This window comes from Pleurodeles waltl, chromosome 4_2 (genome assembly GCF_031143425.1).
Source record: "Pleurodeles waltl isolate 20211129_DDA chromosome 4_2, aPleWal1.hap1.20221129, whole genome shotgun sequence".
In the NCBI taxonomy this organism is placed as follows: Eukaryota; Metazoa; Chordata; class Amphibia; order Caudata; family Salamandridae; genus Pleurodeles; species Pleurodeles waltl.
This window is the reverse complement of record NC_090443.1, coordinates 403,328,534-403,352,625: the sequence shown is the minus strand read 5'-3', so window position 1 is coordinate 403,352,625 and position 24,092 is coordinate 403,328,534. Positions and strand designations below refer to the sequence as shown.

The 24,092-nt window shown below is 45.8% G+C and overlaps 1 protein-coding gene across 1 annotated transcript in view; it reads right to left on the bottom strand.

Annotated features, from left to right (window-relative positions):
- The window catches only part of TNR (tenascin R), an 847,456-nt gene extending 829,698 nt beyond the window's left edge, over positions 1 to 17,758 (bottom strand). The window contains exon 1 of the mRNA XM_069231566.1: positions 17,552 to 17,758. The gene's annotated coding sequence lies outside the window, so the exon portion shown is untranslated. The remainder of the gene's footprint in view (positions 1 to 17,551) is intronic.
- Positions 17,759 to 24,092: the final 6,334 nt, after the last annotated feature.

Below are 24,092 nucleotides of genomic sequence, written 5' to 3'. Positions count from 1 at the left end.
GCAAGGCCATCCCTTGGTTGGCGTTAGATTTTGGCGCTGCCTCAGGTTTACAAAAGTTCAGAAATCTGTGGCAGCATCACAATGCAATGGGTGTTGCTGTGGCATACCCACAGCAACACCCATTGCACACCCCTTTCACGCAAAGGGCTGCATGGGAAGGGGCCGTATTTACAAGGTGGCGTTAAGCCACAAAAAGTGCTTAACGTCACCTTGTAAATACGGCGCAGGGCATAGCACCAACGGGGCGTCACAAACAGTGACGCCCTGGTGGTGATAGGGGCGCCTAAATATGCCCCTATGAGTCTGTAGATGGTCTGTGCATTTCCCAAGGCCACCATGCCCCAGCTTCTATGATACCCCTTTACTGCTCCTGACCATGTATTTCCAAAAGTGTACATTTACCATACTGTAGATGTTCCACTATTCTGAGTGCAATGTCTAATCCAGATCTTCCAGCTGTCAAATGTCTGTGAAATAGGATGTGGAATTCAGAATGAATCTCAATTCTATTTATGAAACTAAAATATATTTAGGTATGCCAAGGGTCTTTGAAGCCTAACTGCAGGTGGAGAGTAGTAATTATTTTAAGTAGGCTAGAGTAGGTCTATTTTATCGTGGAGCCTTTTATAGTCAGGATTTTCTCAACAAATATCATGCCAATGCTATATTGCCAATTTTGATACACGTGGAAAGATTCATTTTGCATTGATGTAAAAAAAAATGAAAAAAAACCCCCATGAAATTGGCTGGAAATATGACAGTACCCATTGCATGACTGATTATAGTTTGTGAGCGGGTGATGGTGACAGGGTTGAAGACATTTTCTGAATGTATTCTGTTTTTTTTTTAAGAAAACATCATGCAAATCTTCTTATCAAGACAGGGAAAAAATCTGATTTATGATGTTCTACATCACTTCCAATGTAATAGTTCTAAGTTCATGTACCATACTTCCCGCGTGGTTTTCATTTCTGAGTCTGCTGTGCTGCTGTCCTATTTTAAATAACATTTTGAATTAAACTAGATTTCATGAGAAGTCACCCACACCAGTTAAAGAATCTCTTGCCCAATTCGTACCACACACTAAGAACGAGGCGCCACATAAACTCAATCCCATACTTTTTTATGCTCACCCATCGCCTGCTTTTAATCCTGCGAGCCTGGGTTGACCCAACACCCGACACCTCCCCTTTTCTTAACCTTTCACAGGCCTACAGGCAAAGTGTTAATTTTCCTCCAGATTATTTCCCACTTGGCACTGGCCTGCCTTCTTTGACGTGACAGGGTGGAGCAAGTCATTTATTGGATCCGCAACCATCGTTGGCCCCAGCCCGGGCCCAGGAACGCTCGCTGGGATTTGGGTAAGTCTGGGAATTTGGAGGGTGGGGGCGATCTTGTGGTTATGAATGTTTAATTTTGGGCTGGCTTTTGGTGACAATGCCCTTATATTACATTTGAATACAGTGCTTGGTCTAGTGGTTAGCTGCTTGGATTAACATTGCTTGGCTTTCAACATTGCTTGTGTCTAGGGTTCAAACTTCACCTGGTGATAAACCTTTAAAAAAAGACAAAAATCGTTTTTGAAGTTGTTTACTGTTAATTGTTTGTTGGAGTGTGTCTCTCATCTTAAACTGGTCATGGCTTCAAGCAAAGGTAGGGTAAGGATCCCGAGCTGTCGCACTTATTGAGGGTAGTCCTGGCAAAGTTAGGGGATGGCAGGGCCGAGAGTTTGGATTCAGAATCAGACAAGGAGGAGGCCAAGGTGGCTGGGGACGGTCCCAGACGATCCCATGTCCCCCCGCTCCGCCTTCCTCCCAGTCAAACGCAGGGCTAAGAAACAGGCCCCAACTAACTCAGTGGGAAGGGCCCGGGGCTCGGCGCAGCAGCCCACTGTATGTCCCTCTGAAGCGCTGCCACCTGTGGCAGCGGCCGTAGTGGCGCTCACGCCGTCTCCGTCATCGGGGCTCAGGGAAGGGGGGGTTCTTCTCAGTTCACTAGTAATATCTCTCCAGGTAACCCCAGCTTATCAGCATCTCAGTCAAAAGTCAGGGTTACACCGACAGCAGATGCCCTGGGTCTCACAACGATAGTGGGGGATATCTGGCAGGCGATAGCAGCATTGGCAGCAAAAACTCCTGGGGTTTATTCTGGGTCGCTTTCTTCTCCTTAGCCTGGGCTTGCCACACCCCTAGTTCAACTGCCCCATCCAGCTCAGGATCAATTGCAAGTGCCCTCATCACAGCCAGTTGTCACTCCAAGTCAGGGTTTAACACCCCTTCATGTAACAGTTACTTCTCAGGTGAAAGATGGAACAGCACAAGTGTTAATATCAGCTACCCCGCAACTACCTTCAATAAAGGGCCTTTCCACCCCGGTACTACCTCCCGCCCCCTCGGCCCCCGCAGATTCAGTGCAGAATCCACTGGTAGAGCTCAAGCGGCAGATCAATGCCGTGGTGGCGTTGCGTCTTCCCGGGGTGGCAGGCAAAGTTAACAAAGATAAGAGCCAAAGTGGCCTCCACCTATGAGTCTGAAGTCCCCTGCTGAATTGGAAGCGGCAACAGGTAAGGCCACTGAAACCACTGCAAGCGCGACAGGGAGCGCGTGTTTTTGGAGAGCCGGGGGTCAAAATACATTATTATCCTGGCAGGGGAAGTTGTCATCCCATGTCCCCTCAGATGTGAAAGACAGGATCTGGAAGGGGGAATTTGTGGATTTTTTTTGCTCATTAGGGCAAAGAGGAGGGAAGTGGACCAGAAGGATGAGGAGGGTAAGGGTTCATCATCAAATGATAAAAAAACTAAGATGGAAGAAAGTATTACAAATTGGCTGTTTGGTTTTAACGTGTACATGACTGTTATGCTGGAAAAGATACCAGAGTTGGCACCATCAATGATATTTTACTACTGTAAGGTAACGAAAGCGCATCACCTTTATGGGGGTAATGCTTGGTTGGAGTATGATAGGGACTTCAGATGGGCGAAAGTTGAGGATCCAGACATAGGCTGGGACTAGACTGAAGGGAATGTTTGGTTGGAATGTGTGAACAACAAGATAACGGGGAAACAGCCTTTTCGGCACCAAAAGTCGGGGGACAAAAAAGGCTACTGCTGGGCATTCAAGAGGAACGTGTGCTCTTGCCCTGTGGGGTCTTGCAAGTTTAAGCATAATTGCTCCTTTTCCTGGCATGCATCCCACCCAGAGCTCAAATGCAATAAGAAGCCCAAAGAGAAGGGTAAAGAAGGGAGTAAGCCTTCAAACTGAAGATGCGTTGACCACACCAGTACTGTTTTCAGGAATCCTTCCATGGTTACAGTCATACCCCCAAAAAGACATAGCAGAGTTATTGTTCAAAGGTTTTTCTGCTGGTTTCAGGATCCCAGCCCTTGACCCCATTCCGCATTGCAGTAATTTATTGTCAGCCCGGAGGCATCTGGAGGTAGTGGTCAAGAAGGTAGAGAAAGAGAGGTTGTTGGGAAGAATAGCGGGTCCCTCCCATTCCCCACCACTGGGCGACTTTGTGTGCTCCCCCTTGGGAGTAGTCCTCAAGAAGGAGCCGGGACAGTTCAGGTTGATCCATAACCTCTCAGCCCCCACGGTTCTTCTGTCAACAAGGCCATCGACCCTCAGCTATGTTTGGTTCGTTATGCACCAGTTGACCATGATCTGGAGAGGTTGCGCAGACTTGGCCGGGGGGCCCTCTTAGTGAAAACAGACATAGAATCTGCTTTCCGGCTTTTGCCTGTGCACCCTGATGAATATCATTTACTGGGCTTCCAATTTGCAGGGTAATTTTATTATAAGTGCATACCCATGGGATGTAGCGTGTCCTGTATCTATTTTGAGCAGTTCAGCTCCATGCTGTAGTGTATTTTCACTATGCGCACAGGCCATAAAGACGTCATTCATTACCTTGACGATTTCCTGGTCTTGGGTCCTTCCGGTTCTAGGAGGTGCCAGTGGGCCTTACGAGCATTGATGACTATGTTTGAGGAATTTGGTGTTCCCATTGCCACTGAAAAAAACGTGGGCCCCGTGACCTGCCTGATGTTTCTCAGCATCGAGATAGACACAGTAGCTGGTGAGTGTTGCCTCCCGCTAGATAAGATAAAGGCACTTAGATAATCTATTGACACAGTTTTAACACAGAAAAAAGTCACATTGCACCAGCTTCAAGTTTTGGTGGGCCAGCTCAACTTTGCCTTGAGAATTATCCCCATGGCTAGCCCTTTCCCACTGTCCATTGCTAGGGCAATGTCTGATCTGAAGGAGAAACATCACTACATGAGGCTTTCCTCTGAGGTAAAGGACAATCTACACATCTGGGCATCTTTTCTGGCACATTTTAATAGTGTGATCTTATGGCCTAACTGCCCTGTATCCAGTGCGCCTTTGCGTCTGTTCACCGATGCTGCTGGGAGCGTAGGTTTTGGGGCCATATTGGGCAGTGGGGATTGGCCAACCGAGTTGCATGCCCAGGGCATTACAAAGAATGTGCCTTTTTTGGAGTTGTTCCCCATTGTGGTGGCGGTCACAGTAGAGGCCCTGGCTTTCAAAGACAGATCAGTAACATGGCAGTAGTCAAGGCTATCAATAGGCAAGGCGCTTCTTGTAGGTTTGGTCCTTAGGTTGTTGAAACATTTGGTTTTATTGTGTTTGCAGTTCAACATTACATTCCGGGCAAGACATGTCCCAGGCATTCATAACAATGCAGCTGATCTGATGCTTTGTCTCACTCATTGATGCAGGATTTTCAGAGGCACCATCAGCAAACGGCAGAGAAGATGATGAAGTTTCCAGCATATCTGTGGCAGATTGGAGTCCCGCCCTCTCAGAATTAGTTGCAGCATCTTTAGCGAGTCGGACTAGGAGGGTATATGAAAAGTCATTTCATGAGTATAGAACATTCTTGAGCACTATTCATGTGCCTAGCTGGTTTTCAACTGAGGCCATTTTTCTCTTCTTAGGGAACCTTAGGGAGTTAGGCAAACCAGTTTCCTGTGCAAGGGCTCAGCTAGCTGCTATCCGTTTTTCTGCAAAATTGCAGGTCAGAGAGGCACAAATAAACTCTTTTGTCATTAAAAGAGTAGTGGCTAGTTGGGCTCACCTGAAGGGCCCTCGGAAGGACAGAAGATGCCCTCTTTTGCTCCACGTTTTAGGTATCCTCTTGTCCTGTCTTGATAAAGTTTGCACTTCTTCATTTGAAGTGACATTATTCACGCCAGCATTCACTATAGCCTTTTATGGTGCATTCCGGGTGGGCGAGCTAGTGGGTTCATCCAAGAGCGATTTCACCAGGGGTCTGCAGTTGGCTGATGTACGCATTGGTTCAGGGTGGCTAACAATTTGGTTGCATAGGTCCAAAACCGATTAGGAGGGGAAAGGGTCGCTTCGGGTTCCCCCTTATGTCCACTTGATCACTTGGGGTCATATCTGGCGGTCCGCCGAGCCACTGGTGCCCCATCATTATTCATTCACAAGGGCAGAGAATGCCTGTCTTGGTATAAATTTTCTGCAGTAATGATTGACGCTTTAGATGCAGCTGGTGTGGACCCGCTGGGCTGTTCGCTGCATTCTTTTTGCATAGGGGCAGCAACCGGGTTGGAAGAGGCTGTCATGTCCTCAGAGGAAGTGAAAATGATTGGCCGATGGTCCGCCGGTTGCTTTAAGCGGTACATTCAGCCGGATTTGCAATAATACATATTACATTTGTTGTGCTTATGCCTCATGCCTTTACAACCCACTCACACTGTTTTCTTGTGTTTCAGTAGCATGGCACCACATGTGGTGTGGGTGCTCGGGAACTCCTTTATCCGGTGGGCTTCAGGTTACAACTGCTGCGTAGGCCTAAACCGGAGTCATTTGATGACATGTCCTTCCAGTGGTGTGGGATAGACGGTCGGAGAATTACTCAGCTAAAACAACTCGTAGGAATGGCGGGAGGGTGCAAGGGACTCCAGTTTCCAGACCTCATTGTGTTACATATTGGAGTAGATGACCTTGTTCGACTGGGACGCAAGGCACCCAGAGAAGCAAACTTAGCAGAAATATCACAGCTGTCCAAAGAATTTCCAAACATCGCCATTGCATGGTTGCACATGGTACTCCGACGTAGCTGGGGTCAAGAGAAAAAATATAGGCCAATGAATGTGTTTGTGCGGTGTCTTAACTCTGAACTGGCGAGGTGTTGCCCGGGACCGGAGCGTTTATGGAATATCCCACATAAACTGCTCAAAGGCACAGACATGGTCCATAAGGATGGGGTGTATTTATCGGATGTGGGCACAGATCGGTTCATCGAGGACATATGGGCCTTCGCTCACTGTTTGTTCAGGGGTGGGGAGGGCGAAGGACCTCTGGGCCCCTGGTCACCCTCATGGTGTGACATGAGATACTAAATGCACCCTAAGCAACTGAGGGGTGCCCAAGGCAGGGTACTCTGGATAACAACGAAAGTAGGATCCTGCAGTCCTGAACCAACCGACAGATGTATACACCAGCTTGGGGGCCAGGGGGCCCAGATTGCTGGGGTGGGCATAGGGCTCCCGCTCCTGGCCACCCCGTTGCACCCCATGGAGGATTGGTGTTTGGGGGGCAGAACCTGGAGCACGATGACATGGTACAGTGAGGTGTTGGAACCGCCCCCCAAGGAAGCAGGTCAGGTACGGATCACCTGTGTGGTCCAACAATGGTTCAGGACAAGGCCGGATCCCTGATTGGGTGTAAAAAATGATGACTGATTGATAATTTTGATTTACAGGTTATGTGCTGTGTTTTTTATGAGTTATTATATGATTTAATTAATCCTGCAAAGTGTGTACTAAATGAGTATCATCTGATAATAAATGTTCCCAATGCCAAAGACAATCAGACTTTGTCGGTTTATATTTGGCAGGTGTTGAGGACGAGGCCCTACTGGGGGCATCCAGGTCCTATCAACGAGTGCAAGTCCCAGAACTTCCTACACTGGTTGGTACTGTGACACGACATGAGGCAGTGTGCCAATCCTGCCCTCGATTCGTCATGCTCAGGTAAGAGGCTGCGTTCAAGGATCGAAATTGTTAAAAAAAAATAAAGGCATCCTTGATCTATTTTACTCTTTCACCTTGGTGCTGCATACCAGAAACCCTGCTTTTCTGATAGAGTTGATCTTCTCTCATTCTGCTCTGGGCTCTGCTGTTGTTTTCTAATTATATATTTTTGTACTTTGATGTGGTTGGTAGATACCCTAACTTTCTTTACTAATGGGAGCTGGACCTGCAGAATGAGGGGCAGAATGGAAAAACAATGCCGCGTGGCCTTGGGTTTTGTTTAAATATGTTCTGGGAGCTAATGGTTAATATACATGAGTGCACCTCTGGCAGGTGGCTGCCTCTTAAGAGACCCGATGGGTTACTTCCAAATAATTAAATTACAATACCAGGGCAATGCTTTATGAGGAAGCCGTTCAGTTCAGACGTTTGCACAGGAATCAGAATTATGAGTTGTGTGGTAATTTCTCCAGGTACATTTTGGCAGTTTAAACCTGCTGAAATATACCATGGCAAAAATGATAGTAAAAGCTAAGACATTCGGGATTTGGTGCATAAGCACCAATTCTGCAAGTTATCAGTGGCGGCTCCTCCGTTTGGGCGAAGGAGCATCTCCTCCCCACCAGCAGCGACAGCTGCAAAACTTTTTCCAGTAAACGTTCATAAACTTTGTTTATGATCGTATTCTGGTAAAAGGGATGGGGCCACAGGGATGAAGAGCAGTGAGGGGACTGCACATGTATGTTTGGCCGACTGTCTCGGGCCGGCCAAACACACATGCTCAGTAGACTCTCTCAAGCCAGGCAACACATTTGTCGGGCTTGAGAGAGCCTGCACAGGCTCCCAGTCTGCCTGGGAGCGCCCTGGCTGGACACTCCCAGCCAATCCTGACACTGCTCTTAGCATCGTCAGGATTGGCATCAGAGCAGGCTGGGAGCCTGTGCCTGCAGCAGCGACGGGGGACAGAGGAGCAGCGAGGGAAGGTAAGTGTTTTTTTTTTTTATTAAATTAAATAAATGTTTATGTTTATTCCCTTCCCTCCCCCGACCCCCATCCCCCTGCGCACCGCCCTGCCGCTTCAGCGCCCCTCGAGTCACTACTGAAAGTAATTCCTAGTTTTTAAGAAAACTCAGAATATGATGTATTTACCTGTCTTGGTAACTTCTGCACCCAGGGGTATCAGTATTTACTGGCGACAGTAAATACCTCAGCCTATTCTGGTGCAATCATTGTCAAGGAGTAAGAGATTTCGACATTTGAAAATGTAGTCTAGAAACTATAAAATTACCAGGCACTGAGTCAGATTTATCAGGAGTTAGTAATTCTACTGAAGAGGGGGAAGTAGGGAACTAATCCATCAACGAACAGGGAATATACAGAGGGAGCAAGTTCCTCAAATGCTTGTGGGAAAAAAACGTGAGAAATTTGCTCTCACTCTTCCATAGTTGAAGAAAGATTTTGACATTTTTGAATTTCTCAATGAATTACAGGAGAAGGCAATGAAATTCTCCAGTGGTGCAGCGGAGGATTGGCTGTCACCCTTTATGTCACAATGTCGATCTATATGTGACCGTAACAAAAACTTAATGTGTGAACTTATTCTAGTCTAATGTAAAGTGGTGCACTTAAACTCACTAATGAAGTGCATTCACTAAAGTGTTAGAGAAAATGTATTGTGTGGTATAAATATATTAATTAAAATGTCATCATTTATTTTGATTTTATAACTATCCTCGTGTTATTAGAGAATGTTTATCATTAAAATAACATTGATTTTTATAACATGTGTACTAATGTTGTTGATTAATGTTGAGAAATGTAGTTCTCCATCATGTTCATTTACATGTGTTAACTGTCCCTTTTTGTTTGTATTAACTGTAACATGTAGCTTAAATGAGAATGTAAGTGGCACTATATAATGCAAAAGTCAACATGCATAGAACAATGTGAATTAAAATGTGGTATTGAAGTATTGCTTTAGTTTGATTCTACTAGGCCTGAATTTTCCTAATGTGAGAAACTTTTTTTCATTTCTACTAATGTGTCATTTCATTGCAGGTGTTTTCACATGAGTTGTTATTTTGGGAATAGATGTGCCATTGTATTATTCATAGAGAGTCTGAGAAAACAACCTTGGGAAGGTACATGGAGAGACCGAGAATTTGAAGACTGCCACTATTCATACTTGTTGCAAAAGATGTACAGGAGACCAAGGACAGCAACCTCCCCAAGAATGTCTTGGGAATGTACCGTATTGTTGCAAGTTCCACCGTGTGAAGGGAGCAGATCAAACCCGAAGTGGTGTGATCGAAAGAGACATTTCCTAACTGAATTTACAGTTCTAACTAGGGTGTTCACTAATCGATAGAGAGCAGATTTCCTTGGACTTTGAGCGGTACAGAGCTCTGATTTTCCCCTTCATTTTCCCAGTGCTTTGCTGGGTGTGGCTTAGGCTTACACTTGGTTCTCTAAAAAGACTCTTGTCCGAGCTTCTGAAATGCTGACACCTTCCATTTCTTTTTCATTTCCCCATTCTAATTTTTAAACCATTTTTGTCCTGTTTTATTTTTTTTGTCTTTTGCCCTCGTATTTTCTAGTTAGAATTATTTTTGCATTGATTTAGGTATTAAAGGAGAAATCCAGATTGCCCATAGCTAATTTAGTAAGATGATTTTAATTTGATTAATGTGTAAAAGTTTTGACCAGTGCTTATTCTCAGAACATCAAATTCTTCTGTTGTGAATATTGAGTATTTGGTTTGTCTTATGCTAATCTGACTTGACATTTTTAGGCATTTTGGCTACCCCATGGTGGCATCCTGGGTGTGCTCTATGCATGGATCCAAAGGTTCATCAGTCTCTAATTAGAGCATACAAAAATGCTCCAGCACAAGTATGAAGCATCTCTGGGTGTGGAATTGTAATAACGGTACAATGTGCATGAAACATATTGGTGAATACCCATTACCTATGCTTGTGAGGGTGATCACCAACTGTAGGCAGTGAGCTCACTGCGAACAATCACCAACACTCTACTAAACCTGGGCATGTAAATGCAAACAAAATCTTTCAATGCTGGCAGTATTTCTGTATTGACTACTCCAGTTTTGGAGAATAAAATGTTATCCTTCCTGATTCCTTGAATTAAGACTATGGCACTAACCTTCCATATTACTTTAAAAACGCAACATTATTTTGATTATTTTCACACAAGCCCAACATTTAGTTCGCATTTCAAGGCTATCACATAACAAGTCACTCATATAGCTGAATGCGTACATGCAGCATGGGAGGGATACATTTCAATATTTGCAAAAGATTACACCACATCAAAGAAAATGTAAAAACTGCAGTAGAGTGACACTACACATTGACAAATCTGAAGAGGTCTCCATAATTCGTCAAAAGCCCGCTCAGTCCTCTCCATCAATGAATATTGCCTCCATCTCATCATCATCAGCGCTCCCCATCGCTAAATCCAATTGGATGGAATAAGCACAGCAATCACCATAAATATCCTTGAGTCGATGAAATGGGTGCACTAAGCTCTGAAATATTTCCTCATTTTCATTTCACAGGGCCAAATTCATACCAGTGGTGAAATAACATTAAAGTCAATTTCACATCCACAAAAAGGCGATATGGCGCATAACATCAGCATTTGTGTTTTTTGCAAGCCAAAGCGTGACTCTCTTGAACCATCTCAACGAACTCAGAAGCCAAATTACTTCATCAAATGTCCCCTTGATTAAGAAGTGCACAGTGAGTAAGTGGAGAGTTAACAATGGCCAGTAATTGGCTTACCCAACATTTTATCCACTCCACACCATTATGAGTTTATCTCTGGTATTACCAGGTGATACTGTGGTAAAACTGGCCGCTAACTGGTAATACCGGGAATCTCCTGGTAATTTTAATAGATGCCACTGGCATCTTTTTGATCCAGAAGAAAGTTTTCTTAAATTAGGGACAGAGACCATGTTACCTTGTGTAATTTCTCTGTGGGGAACTGCTAGGTCTTCAAATGCGAGACCTTACTGTCTCTGTTGTCACAAAAACTTTTTTTTTTTCCTAAATTAGGCATGCAGTTCATTGTCCATTGTTTTTCTATGCACAATGTCCTCTTTAGGATCATTTATTTATTACAACTATTGGTCCAAAGTTAAAGTCACAGCCTATGCATTGCACCTGTTGATTTCCGTCTGTCAGGAATAAACAAAGCTGAATGTGGTCTGACAATCATAGTGCTTGGATCAGGTCAGAATTTCAAATAGGTCAGAAGCCATTCCAAAGGTAGAATAGCATGGAGCAATAATGAATGAATTACTGAATTAATTGTTAATTTGTTAAGTACGTGATTCTTCATAGATCATCAACGCTCTAAAAAACCCTCAAAAAAAGAAAAAGGACATTTGGGGGGGCAGGAAAAGTGTAAACGAATAATTATTTAACCTATAATTTTGGCAGGAACTAAGCAATTCATATTTTTGGAGGAATAAACGTTTAAGCAGGCTAAAATAAAAGAGTTGCACAGCTGCAGTATGCATAATAACATTAGCATGGATTGTTAATAGTGCCAGCATTAGAACGGTAGTGTGAAACACATGGCTTCCTGCAGTGTGGGCGGTAGTGCTGTGATAAAATACTTGTTCAGTGTCTATCACTCTATGGGGCATATTTAAGAGCACCTAATGCATCCTTGTGGCACATTAGCATCGTTTTTTTAATGCTAATGTGGTCCAATGAAGCCAAAATCCCCGTGCCATATTTACAAAGTGACACAATGCATGCATTGTACTGTTTTGTAACCCCCTGTGCTATATTATGCCTGCCTCTCGCATAATGTATGCAAAGCGGATGCTCCCCCATGGGGTAGGAGGAACCAAATGGTGCAAGGAAATCTAAGAGATTTCTTTGAGTAATATTTTTCAGCACTTTTAACGCCTGCTCAGAGCAGGCATTTAAAAGAGGCTTCCATTGATTACAATGGGCTTTGCAGGATTAGCATCAATATTTTTGAGGCTCATCTACAAAGTTCCAGACTAGAGTGAAACATGATGACGCTAGTCCCCTAACTTCCACCATGGTGCACTGAATTTTAAATACGGCGCAAACATGGTGGTGTTAGGGGGTGCAAGAAAAGTGGTGCTGCACTGTGTGCAGCACCATTTTTCTTAACATTTGCCCCTACATATGTTATACTACTCCAAACCCCAGGGCATTGTGAATTTGCATATAAACACTGCACCAAATTGTACTTTCTACACCAAACATATATTGGTGTTTACATTGTGCCCACTTTTATATAACCTACCCTGCCACTTTCAAAAGAAAAACTGTGTTTTTCCATTTTGCAACAAAGTAAGCGACATGTTCACATTGATTCACTTTGGTGGGCGATTAAGCGTTTTTATCGTTTGCCTTAATTCACATGCAACAAATCTTTGTAATGTGGGTGCACACGATCTTCAAAATGCGTGGCATGTTACAATGGGTGGGCAAGCACATTGGCGTAAAAACACAACTTGGGCCCATATTTATACTTTTTTAGTGCCGCATTTGCATAAATTTTTGGCGCAAAAACGGCGTAAACTTGCAAAATACAATTGTATTTTGTAAGTTTGTGTCGTTTTTGCGTCAAAAAGCGGCGCAAATAGGGCACTAAAAAAGTATAAATATGGGCCTTAGTTTCTATCAGCACCAAACCAATTAAAACAACAGATGCCACATGATGGATATTGTGCGGAAGCAAAAGTCCATTCTTGAGTAGTAAAGCTTACATGAACCCCTTGCTCAGCCAATTACAAAGCAGCCAGTCCTGGGTACCATTCCCTGGTCCTTTATTCTTATATCTTCAAAAGGATTTGGCATATTAAATCAGAGGTAGCACTCATAAAGACAAACCTAAACATTGCAAACTTATTGCAAGTACGTTATTTGTCACAACCTGTCTCTCAAAACGTCCTGCAGCTTTGTACTTTCTATAACAACAGTGTAACCAAATCTTCCAAACCCTAAAATCAGGTTCCCCTATCTTTTATTCTAAATGTTTAACCTGCTTTCGACACCTGCCGGTATCTCAGGTGAAGACACAAGGACCAAGGAAACAGAGGGATGTATGTGTCAGGAGAGCACTAAATTATGTCCAGAAAAGGGAAATTATGCGGTATCATGTGCCACATTTTGTGATAGTATTACCACGTTATTTTGGCATTTTTACACGTCAACGTCTTCTGGGCAAAGGTTTCATCCAATTAGTGCCATGTTAACACTTAAAACCAGAAATAAACAACAAGAAGGTGACCAGTCAACTCTGCGGTGCAACACGTTGCTGTTTTGAGTGACTTCTGATCAGTTTTAGCTAATTGTTTTTTGCTTAAATCTGCAAACTATGCAGCAGATGATGGATTATGTGGTAAATACGAAACATCCATATTTATCTGGAAAACATTGCAGCCTAAAAATTCCATTATTTCAGTGGCCCTGGGTATGGGTGATCAGAAGTAAAGTGTAATGTTTATAAATTTGTTGACTTGGCTACTAGTTCAAACCTCTTCACTGATATCACCAAACATGTGAAATCCTACATTCATCATCTTTATGTCCAACTACACCTGGACCTGGTGGCCTGTCCTCATGCCTATACCAAATGGCCACCTTTCTTTCAAGAATTCAGCTCTTCCTCTTATGCTTGCCAGCCACTCCTGGTGGAAGGAGATTTGTGTAGTGTCGGAAGGGTGACCGCTTCTAGGAGATTCAGCCTTCTAATTGTCCATTTACTTGGCATTTGAGAAATAAAGCGGAGTGTAAAAAGATCTGCCCAGTATCACACAATTGTGATTTAGGCCCATATTTGACGCAAAAGCGGCGCAAACTTACAAAATTCAATTGCATTTTGTAAGTTTGCGCCGCTATTGCATCAAAGAATGACGCAAATGCGGCACTAAAAAAGTATAAATATGGGCCTTAGTGAGTAAGTCAGGATTAGAATCCAAGTCTTGTTTCCACGGTCTTCAGCTACTGAGACCCGTCTTGTTTCGCATGGCACGCTCCAGCTGTTCACTAATCCAGCTGCCTTCCGCCACATCCTCAGAGCTACCTCATAACTAGGTATCTCTAGAGGTGTGAGCAGCTTCACGGCTGCTGCTGGGCTCCCTTAGGGCCTCTTGGATGCACCCTGCCCCCTCGGCTGCTATTAATCTGCAGTTATACAGGGTTGAAGAAGGCACCAGCACCCGGGATGTAGGCTGCCTCTCATCACAGATCTCTCCCGTGCACCCCGCCTCTCGCTTCTCTTGCCATCCCTCCAGATCTCTCCCGTGCACCCTGCCCCTCTGCTGTGCCTTATCTCCCTTAAGATCTTTTCTGTTCATCCGACATCTCGGCTGCTGTTAATCTCGCCACAGATCTCTCCCTTGTATCCTGCTCCTCGGCTTCTCCTGCTCTCTCCCAGCCCCTCGGATACACGTGATCTTCCTTAAAATCCCTTCTGTAGACCCCGCTTCTCGGCTGCTATAATTCTCCCTTGATATCTCTTCGGTGCACACTATAACGGGGCTGCTATTAATGTCCCTTCCATGCATCTTGCCCTGCTCTCCCTTCGGATCTCTTCAGATCGCTCCCTGGACACTGTCTCTCGGCTGCGATTAAGCTCCTTCTGATCTCTCCCTGGACCCTGCCCCATGCTGTACCTTATCTCCCTTGAGATCTCTCCCGTGCACCCTGCCTCTCGGCTGCTGTTAATGTCTCTACATATCTCTCCCGTGTATCCTGCCCCGCGGCTCCTCCTGTTCCCCCTGCAGGTCTCTCCCGTGTACCCTGATTGCCTTCTCCCTTTCTTCCTGGAAATCGCCCCTGCCCAGTCGCATGAATCCTGCATCCCCTGACATCGCTGTCACCTCTCGAGTTCCTCTGCCACAGACCACGCCTGCCGCACTACCCGCCCCAACAATTTCTGCAGCCCGCAGCCCCTCCGCATACGCCTCGCGGTTACCATCGGCGCGCGCCTGCCCCCTCACCGGCGGGATATCTGAGGGGGTTCATGCAGCAGCGCACAGACTGCGAGTATCCTGCATCTGAAGCACAGCTCGGTGGACTCATCGTTCCGGGTCCGAGATATGTCTCACTAGCACTAACCTGGGTGCTTGTAACACGTGCTGCGTAGAGCGCCAACATCCTCCAAGACTGTGGCAACAGGCGCTATTTGGAGAGCTGGTTACATGCCACCATATCCCCGTGTCGTATTGTTACTGAAGCCATAAGCCCTGCACCCCAGCCACAGCACCGTGCCACCCCGGAGGGGAGATGTCTCTGATGTCATGTGGCAGGACCCCTCCCCGCCCTGCTGTTGTCCACCAGACACAGAACGAGCGCCAGCGCCGGCCGCTCTCCAAGGTGATGAACTGAGCCACGGCAAAACGACGGCATTGCACGGATCTACCCAGCCAGGCTTTAGCGGTGCCCGGATCACCCCGGCAAGGCTTCTCCCTACCTGCCGATGCAAAAATCTCAACTGGCCGGTCTTCAGCACAGGGTCCGTCTCACCCCACCCCTTTGGTCCCGCCACCAGACGACTGAGACCCCTAGGCAAGCATTGACATGACAGTGTGACGGGCTTAGGTGTGCAAGAACTGAGTGTGAGAGGCTTAGGATCAAACGCACTTATAATGGGAGGGTTTTGGGGCACAGGGACTGACAGCGTGAGGGGCTGAAGGCACAGTATCCGTCAGGATGAGGGGTTCGTAGCAGAGGACCTCGCAGTATAGGGACTTAAGGCTTTGAACTGACGATTCCAGGGGTTCAGGGGTACTGAACTGAAAGTGAAAGACGCATAGTAACAGACAAAGTGAGGGTTTTGGGGGTACAAGAACAATTTGAGGAGCTTGGACCGTGTGTGCAAAGAACCCTCAATGTAAAGTCGGTAATGCAGCCCATGTTAGTTTTCACAAGTTTCACTTCATACTGCATGGAGCATCGGGCCCTTTTCGTAGGCGTATTTTCTTTTCCCAGATCTGGTAGTTTTGTTTTTCACGCAACATAGGAGTCTTTTATATCGCATACTGCAAACTGCCTCGCCTCCAGGCGCCTGGTGAGTTCAAGGAGTGGATAAGTGTTCCTAAGAGGCACGCTTGAGAACTTTGAAGTAGAAGATGAAATAATTGAGAGTTTCTGTCACTTTCACAAAGGAGTTCTGATCTCATGCTCATTCAATTCTTTCCCTCTGCAGAGTTCACAGAGCAGTGGCCATGTATGCGTCAAATGTCATTACAATTCTATGGGAAAGTCTGTGAAGGAGGTACACAGCTTCCGAAATACTGACAGTCCCTACAGAAAAGAAAATGCAACTTTTAATTGTGTTCGACTACGAAGAGATGGTAAAGTGGAGGCGAGATAAGCAAGTGCATGCAGGACTGAGTGAAAACACTAGACAACAACAGAGTTAGGAAATAAAGTGTGAGGCATGCAGATGGAGGAACTTCAGAAAGATATGGGGAAAAGGGACCGGAGTGACTAAAGCAGGGAGGGAGATTGCAGGGCAAAGTGATGTGGACAATGGGAGAGGATACCTTTTCTAATGCTGAAAAAAATCAGAGCTCACAATAAAGCCAGAAGGTTTGGCATATCTTATACTTGTGCGTAGATTGTTCTGTGATGTATTTTAAAGCTTTAGTAGAAAACACAAATAAGACCCCAAGTACCAGTCAATTGACAAACTCTGACAAGCACAGGATTTTAATTCACATACTCGAGGGCACCCCCATAACTACTCTCTTGCAAAAGAACTAGCTGTGCATTTTTCACCGCACCTCTTTTGGACCGCCCGCCCCCAAAAATGTACCATTCCACTTAACTCACTGAGCAAGTGGTATGAGGGCAGACTGTGTGAGGAGCTTGGGGCGCACAGGAGTGGGAGGGCCTCGGGCCACATACGCAGGGACCGTGAGGAGTTTGGAGGCAAATGGACTGAGTGAGGGACCTGGAAAAACACACACCTACAGAGTTTGGGGAGCCCGGGGGACCCGTCCCGGCAGTCTGAAGGCAGTGGAGAGTGTGAATAAGGGCCACGAGAATAGACGGAAAACCTCGCCCTTCAGCGCGCCGCATCTGTCACCTTTCACAAGCATTAAACTTTCAAGCGCCTTGAAGCAATTTGGCTCACTACGTGCACTCGATAAAAAAGTAACTCAGTCACTCGCGTTGGCACCCGTCAGCGTTGAACGCCGCAGAACAGATGCTAGCTGCTCGCAGCACTATATGAAAAATAAGCACAACAAAGACTCCAAATTCCCCCTACGCTGCCCCAGTCCCTACATGCCCTTTGCCTACTATCCTCACACTACTCCCGCTGAGCTCCAGAGGTATCCCAGTGCCATCCCGTCTCTTTACAGAGACAATGTAACAGTATAGCAGAGCACTGCGTGAAATAACAGTAAACATGGCATAGCTTTGCATGCCACACCCTGGCACAACATAGAATGACATTACATGTGAGGGTCAGGCACAACTCAGCCCCATGACTTACCTCACGAGGGGTGGAGGTACAGGAGTTCTCCTGCTGGGTTCGGCTACCCAGGGCTTCGGTGCTGTGCCAAGCTGGGAACACTCTCCCACCAACAACCAGCTCCTTTCAGGCAAGACCCAAAATGTGCAGGCAGGGTGAAGGCTGTGCCGCAGCTGCTGGTCCCGGGGCTGCTGCTGTGAGCTGCTCACTGGAGGCGCTGCATGTTCCCTCCTCTCTGCCTCTCAGCATGTGTGTGCCTCCAGCCTGGAGCTCTGCCGGTTATTGACTGTTTAGAAACCTGCAATAGCTTGGCTCTCCCACCCCCCTCCTTCCCTCCCCTTAATGCTCTCGCGCATCTCCTCTCTACCAGATTGTTGTTTCCCCAGGCAGGTTGCCCCCTAGTGGAACCAGGTGGCAGATGAAGATGGAACTACTGCGGCAAGTGCACCTGCGGCAGGCCCCCCCCCGTCCTGGGGTTAGGGATGTGCAGCAAGTCCTGTGCCCCACCGAGAGCCCCACTGTTCATCACTGAAATATAGAGCGGTGCTCATGGGGGCTGTGCTGGTGCACCAAGGAAAAATTTCTCCTGCAGCACGAATACAATTCTTTATTTCACTCTCAGGCAGATTGGACCATGGCTTGTGAATATATAATCAATGCACTGCGATATGGTGTGTCAGGATGAACTACAATGGAATAAGACAGACCACAATACATAGAGGACACAATTATGGTTAATTTCACGTCTATGCAGTGGCCTTTGGAAAGTCCGGGTGACATTATAAGCAGGGCCACTGGCAATACGTGAAAGGGAGAGGACCAAATTATGTGGCAGGACCAAATTTTGTGGCAGGGTTAACTAAATCATGCAGCAAGAAAAGGAAAATTATGTGGCGTAATGCAGCACATTTTGTGATAGTATTACCTCATTATTTTGTCATTTTTACACGTTAATACTGGTTATAGGTTTCACCCCATTAGTACTAGTTTAATGCCTACATACACCAATAAGCAATTGAAAAGAGACCAGGCAACTTTTGCAAAGGGCCTTTCAATGTGCAGTCATGGCCAAAGAATCACATAATTCATGCTTCCTAATTATAAGCCACAAGCTCAATGGTCACTTTCTTCTATTGTCAACAGAACCCAAAATGGCATCATAGGCATCTAATTCACAGGAATCTACTGCCCCTATCTTTAATAAGTCTTTGAGTTTTTCTTTGGTGTTTGGCGGATGAAGATATCTGCCAAATAGTGGCAGATGTTCCATCTATTTTAGTTAGAGTGCATTGGGCCTCTCTATTTACTATAAACAGAGTGGATAGAATATCTGCTCAAAATCCAGCATCCACCCAATTCAAAATAATGCAATTGATATATAGGGAATAAGGTACCCCCTGCAGTACATTATAAGGCTATTACAAGTCACATTGGAGTTCCATAACAATATGGAGGAACGAGGCTGAAGGCTGGGTTGCTTCATAAGGTTGTGGAACTCCGAGCTGACTTGCAAAATCCTTATTATACAGCTCAGGGGGTACTTTATCCCACATAGTACATGGCCACACCGTCACCTTATCCACAAACCACTTAAAACCTTGGTGTGTAGCTGTTTCATAAGAAAGAGCGTGCATGTTTGCAAATATGAAGAATACAAATAAAACCTCTAGTGCAAAATTAAACAAATTAAAAACCTGTTAGATATTTGTTAGAGGTAGACATATATATATATTTTTTTAAAAGCTGCAGTACCTCCGAGTAGAAACATGCAGATAGATTCTAGCTTTCCTCTATCTGAGAAGTGCAAAAAATAAATATATTCTCTCTTCTTAGCATTGTTAACTATTCAAAAAGAGCAAAAGGAGGAAAAACAATGTTCCCGTTTTCCTTGCTAAACAGCTGCTTCAATTATGCTCCATAACCTGATCTGCCTGTCACATGGGCTGCTGGCTCTGGCAGCAGGCATTGTGACAACAGAACTCGACTGTAACAGTCTAGTTCTGAGGCCTTTTCTTTATAATCGGCGACTTGGTGTGTAACGAGTCACCAGTTATAAAGAAACTGGAGACTGAAGTTTATACAGGGATTACAGAATTCCTTGCATTATATTTTGATTTGGTATTAGTCAAAAAGGGAAATGTTAACTGAACAGAAGCAGTTGGAATATTGGACTATTTGGTTTTATGTAATGAAAAATAATAAAAATAGATAGATATTTTATGTAAGTGTGGTCAGTGGGCGTGAATTTGCTGTTAGAAGCACAGTTTTGTTTTAATACTTCTAGCATTATTTTGATGGTCTTTTGGCATAATTCAGTAAGCAATAGTATTTATTGGAGCTAAATTAATTGACTACTTTTGTATTTTCTTTATATTCCAGCAAGAATGGAATGCTGAGATAACAAAGGGGCCTGACTGGTTGGTGAAGGGGGGACCCAGAGTTGATATAACATAGCTAGTCATTGGCATCTGCTTGACTGCTGAGGGGGGCTTTCTGTTATAGACAGTCAACTGGGTAATATGATACTTTGCATTGTGGCATACGTTTATCATTATTTTACGCATCACGCAGCTCTGCATTAAAGGGCAGGAATGTATCATATTTACCACTATATGGTGCATTCCTGTCCTTTTCCAGTGTTGGTGCACTTTTGGCTGCCTAGCACCAATGCAGAAACACCTTCATGCACAATCTTGAGAGGCCTTTTCTGCAGCACACCTAGAAAGAAGAAAAAACAAGGCACAATTAAGGTTTTTCTCTTCGTTATGCCTCACCTGGGGAGGCGTATCAATTTGATGTATTACCAGGTCTACCATAATGGTAAATCTGGGAATGCGCCAAAATCCATGGGTGGATGCATGGGAACTCCCATGCTCTATCCATGGAAGACCTCCCTGCCGCACCGTAATGCAAGGCAGTGATTTGCATTGCCTTGCTCTAGATTTATCCAGCCATGCAGGGCCACGCAAGATGGCTTTGCATGGCTGGATAAGTCAAATTTTAGTTTTTTTTTTTCACCACTCTGCATTCCCTTGCAGGGAGCAGGGCAACGCAAGACCATTGATAAATCTGGTCCCACATCTATATAGAGAAGGCATGCAACACCCTGAAGATACCTACTTGGGGTGCTGGTGCGACAGAGGATGGGCCTGAGCTTTCGGAGATGCACAGAGAACCTATACAGCAACCTGACGGCACAAGCCAAAACTAGGACCTATATATCAGACAACTTTGAAATACGTTGGGGCACAAGGCAGGGATGCCCATTGTCACTGCTAATATTTGCACTTGCTATGACTCCCTTAGTGGGCTGGCTCTGCACTCAAGCGGAGACGTGGGTAGTGGTCGCAGCTGAGGAATGGCATATTGAGTCTTAATGTGCAGACGATGCCCTGATCCGCTTGTGTGATTCCAGAGTATCCTTGGAGGCTATTGTGTCCATGCTAGACAGATTTGGGGACCTATCAGGACTGCGCATAAACTGGTTCAACTCCTGTTTATTCCTACTTGGGCGAATGGAGGACCAAAGGCATAGAAACATGATGCCCACATGCCTGGAGTGGCTGGTTGACATGATCAAATACCTATGGGTGAATATATATTACCTTGATGCAGATTAAATATGCAGGAACCTGGATAAGGCAGTGACATTGGCTTGCGGTTCCCTCCCTTTCTGGCTGTCGCTCCCCTTATCCCCAGTGGGTCATGTGGCAATTCCAAAGATGTAAGTTTACCATACCTATTTTCAGATCTGCCCCTGCTGGTGCCGGGATCCTTCTTCAAGGGGTTGAATTGGATGCTGTATGGTTTGATGGGGTGAGGTAGATAGAGAATAGCGCTACCAACAACACAATGGGGGTTATTACAACTTTGGAGGAGGTTTTAATCCATCCCAAAAGTGACGGTAAAGTGACGGATATACCACCAGCCGTATTACGAGTTCCATAGGATATAATGGACTCGTAATACGGCTGGTGGTATATCCGTCACTTTACCGTCACTTTTGGGACGAATTAACACCTCCTCCAAAGTTGTAATAACCCCCTATGTGCCATAGAGGAGTGGGGTCTGGGAGCCCCAGATTATGAGTAATACTACATAGCAGCTCAGCTGCAGTGGCTGATGCAGTGGTTGGGGACGGCACCTTTCAAAGTAAAGAATGTGATGCATCACACACTCCGGAGGAGAGCGGATGTTGACTTGGCTATGGTGCAATGCCCACCTGGCCCATTATGAGAGCTGAATGATGAGAGTAGCACACACATGATGGCAGAAATATATCAGGGGTAGAGAAGAATACCCACTGTTTGCACCCCAGGTGCCGATTTGGTAAGTGGCAGGTATGGCGGGCTCGTTGTTGCAGGCTGAGGATTTATATCAGGAGAGGCTTCTACCATCTTTTCAAGCCTTCTGAGATGACACAGAATCTCAATGGGATGCTTCCTAGGCTATAACGCCATCTGATGGGCGGTCAAAGTGCTATGAAGGGGACTGAGCCGAGGACATCGCTCCCGCTACAGGTCCCGATCACCCTGGGGATGTTAGCAGAGAGGTCACGCTAAGCGATAGCATTGCGGGGTGGTGTTACTGGCGAGGGCTAAATGGTCGGCAGTACAGGGCAACAATCTTACTGACAAACAATGGGCGCTGCCATGACACATGTGAAGGGGATTTACAGGAATATGTAATCCTGCTATACATTTTTTTCGATTACGTACACCAAACCTACCTGACACCACAGAGAATACACAGGATGTTAGTGGGGGCTTCACCAGAATGCCCAACTGCCATGCACAACCCTCAGACTTCCATCACATGATGAGGGCTTGCCCCATGCTACGAGAGGTGTGCAGTGTAGTTGGAGAAACACTGGTGGAGGTAACAGAAAGAATTCTGCCTCTCACTCAAGAATATTGTATATTAGGCACACGCTCCACAACCAAGGGAGAAAGGCACACTGACATGTTTACCGCACTGGCCTCGGTTGTCTTTATGAGACAGACAGCAATGGCATGGAAGGCCAGCATGGCACTGGTGATAGGACTGGGTTTTCTGGTTGGCCAGAGTATCTACCTAAGCCAGGAGAACCCACCACTCTAGTCAGAGCAAGTAAGTTGCACACCAAAGATAACCTGTGCTCACGCCCTGGTAGCTTGAACCAGAGCTGGCAGACACGCTTATACACAGAGGTCATGTGTAAAGCATTTGCGCGACACACTCATGCCAGTGACACAATAACTGCACCACAAAAGAGACCCCACACAGGATTATATACAAAATATAGGTGTTATATTGTAAATATATCTCGTGGACCAAGAACATTATAAATCCTAGATACTGTGCATCACATGCAATTGCTGCAAAGAGGTACTTGTTATCCTGATACTGCAAAAAGTCCAAATGATACACATTATGACGTCATTCAGATAGTACTCATGATAAGAAACAATGCAAGGTAAAAACACATATCACACAGTAGTGCATGTAATGGCCCATATATTTAGAGAATAGCACATGTACAATCTGGTAACCTTGAGAACCACATGAAGCTATCAATACTGTGGGAACTATGCAGGTAAGTAACCCCCAGTGACTTTCCAAGGTAGGTACCTCTAAAGAAGGACATTGGATGTATCCACAAAACTTGGGGCATAAAATGTCACAGGTTAGTTAGAATGGAACACATAAAAACATCAGACCCGAACATGTACATGCCCACCAAAAATGTAGCCATGAACAGAACCAAAGTGGCAAGTCCACTTGAGCACCGGGAGCCCTGCGCTCCTATCAGCAGGTTTATGTAATGCTCAACACTCGAGGCTTCAAAGCAGCCTTGCCGGCTCGGGAATGTAACTAACTCAGGGGTTTTTCCAACCGGCCCAGGAGACGTGGAGGGTGAGAGCGGAATGATCGGTCTCAACACAGCAGTATCCTTGGGGCTGGGCGCTAACTAGGATATCAGCCCTTGGCATGGACCGCACGAGGAAGGTGAGCAGGGAACCAGGGTCCTCGGAGGCGCCAGCACTCATAGGACCCTCACCTGCAGAGCGGCAGCCATGACACTGCACAGTCCACCACAATGCAGGTGGCGGCTGGAACCCACAACTTCAGGGTTGACGGGTCTTGCACACATGACCCGCACCTGCAGAATGTCAGTCTTGTTGCTCTCCCTTCTTGGTTGCTGCGGAGGCACGTCACCTGGTGATGCTGAATCTCTCTCCTCGCCCTGGTCAGACTGAAGTGCAGGCTACAAGGGCACACCAGCCTGAGAGCAGGCCACTGTGCTCCTCGGAGCAGCGCAGTGCCCACATTAAGCACTCTCCACACACTAAGAGAGACAGAGCATTCTCCACGCACCGCAGATTAACAAACAGAGCTCACCTAGAGATATAGAGTGCTCTCCACACGCTGCAACTGATGAGGCAGTCAACGGGCCAAGGGCGAACTCCCCATGCATCATCCAAAAAAGATACAAGGCAGGCCGCCAAGTCCTTGGAGCACACTTGGATGGGGGCACTAGAGGTGCAGTAGGCCAGGTCACCAAAGCAAATAGTGGCTGTTC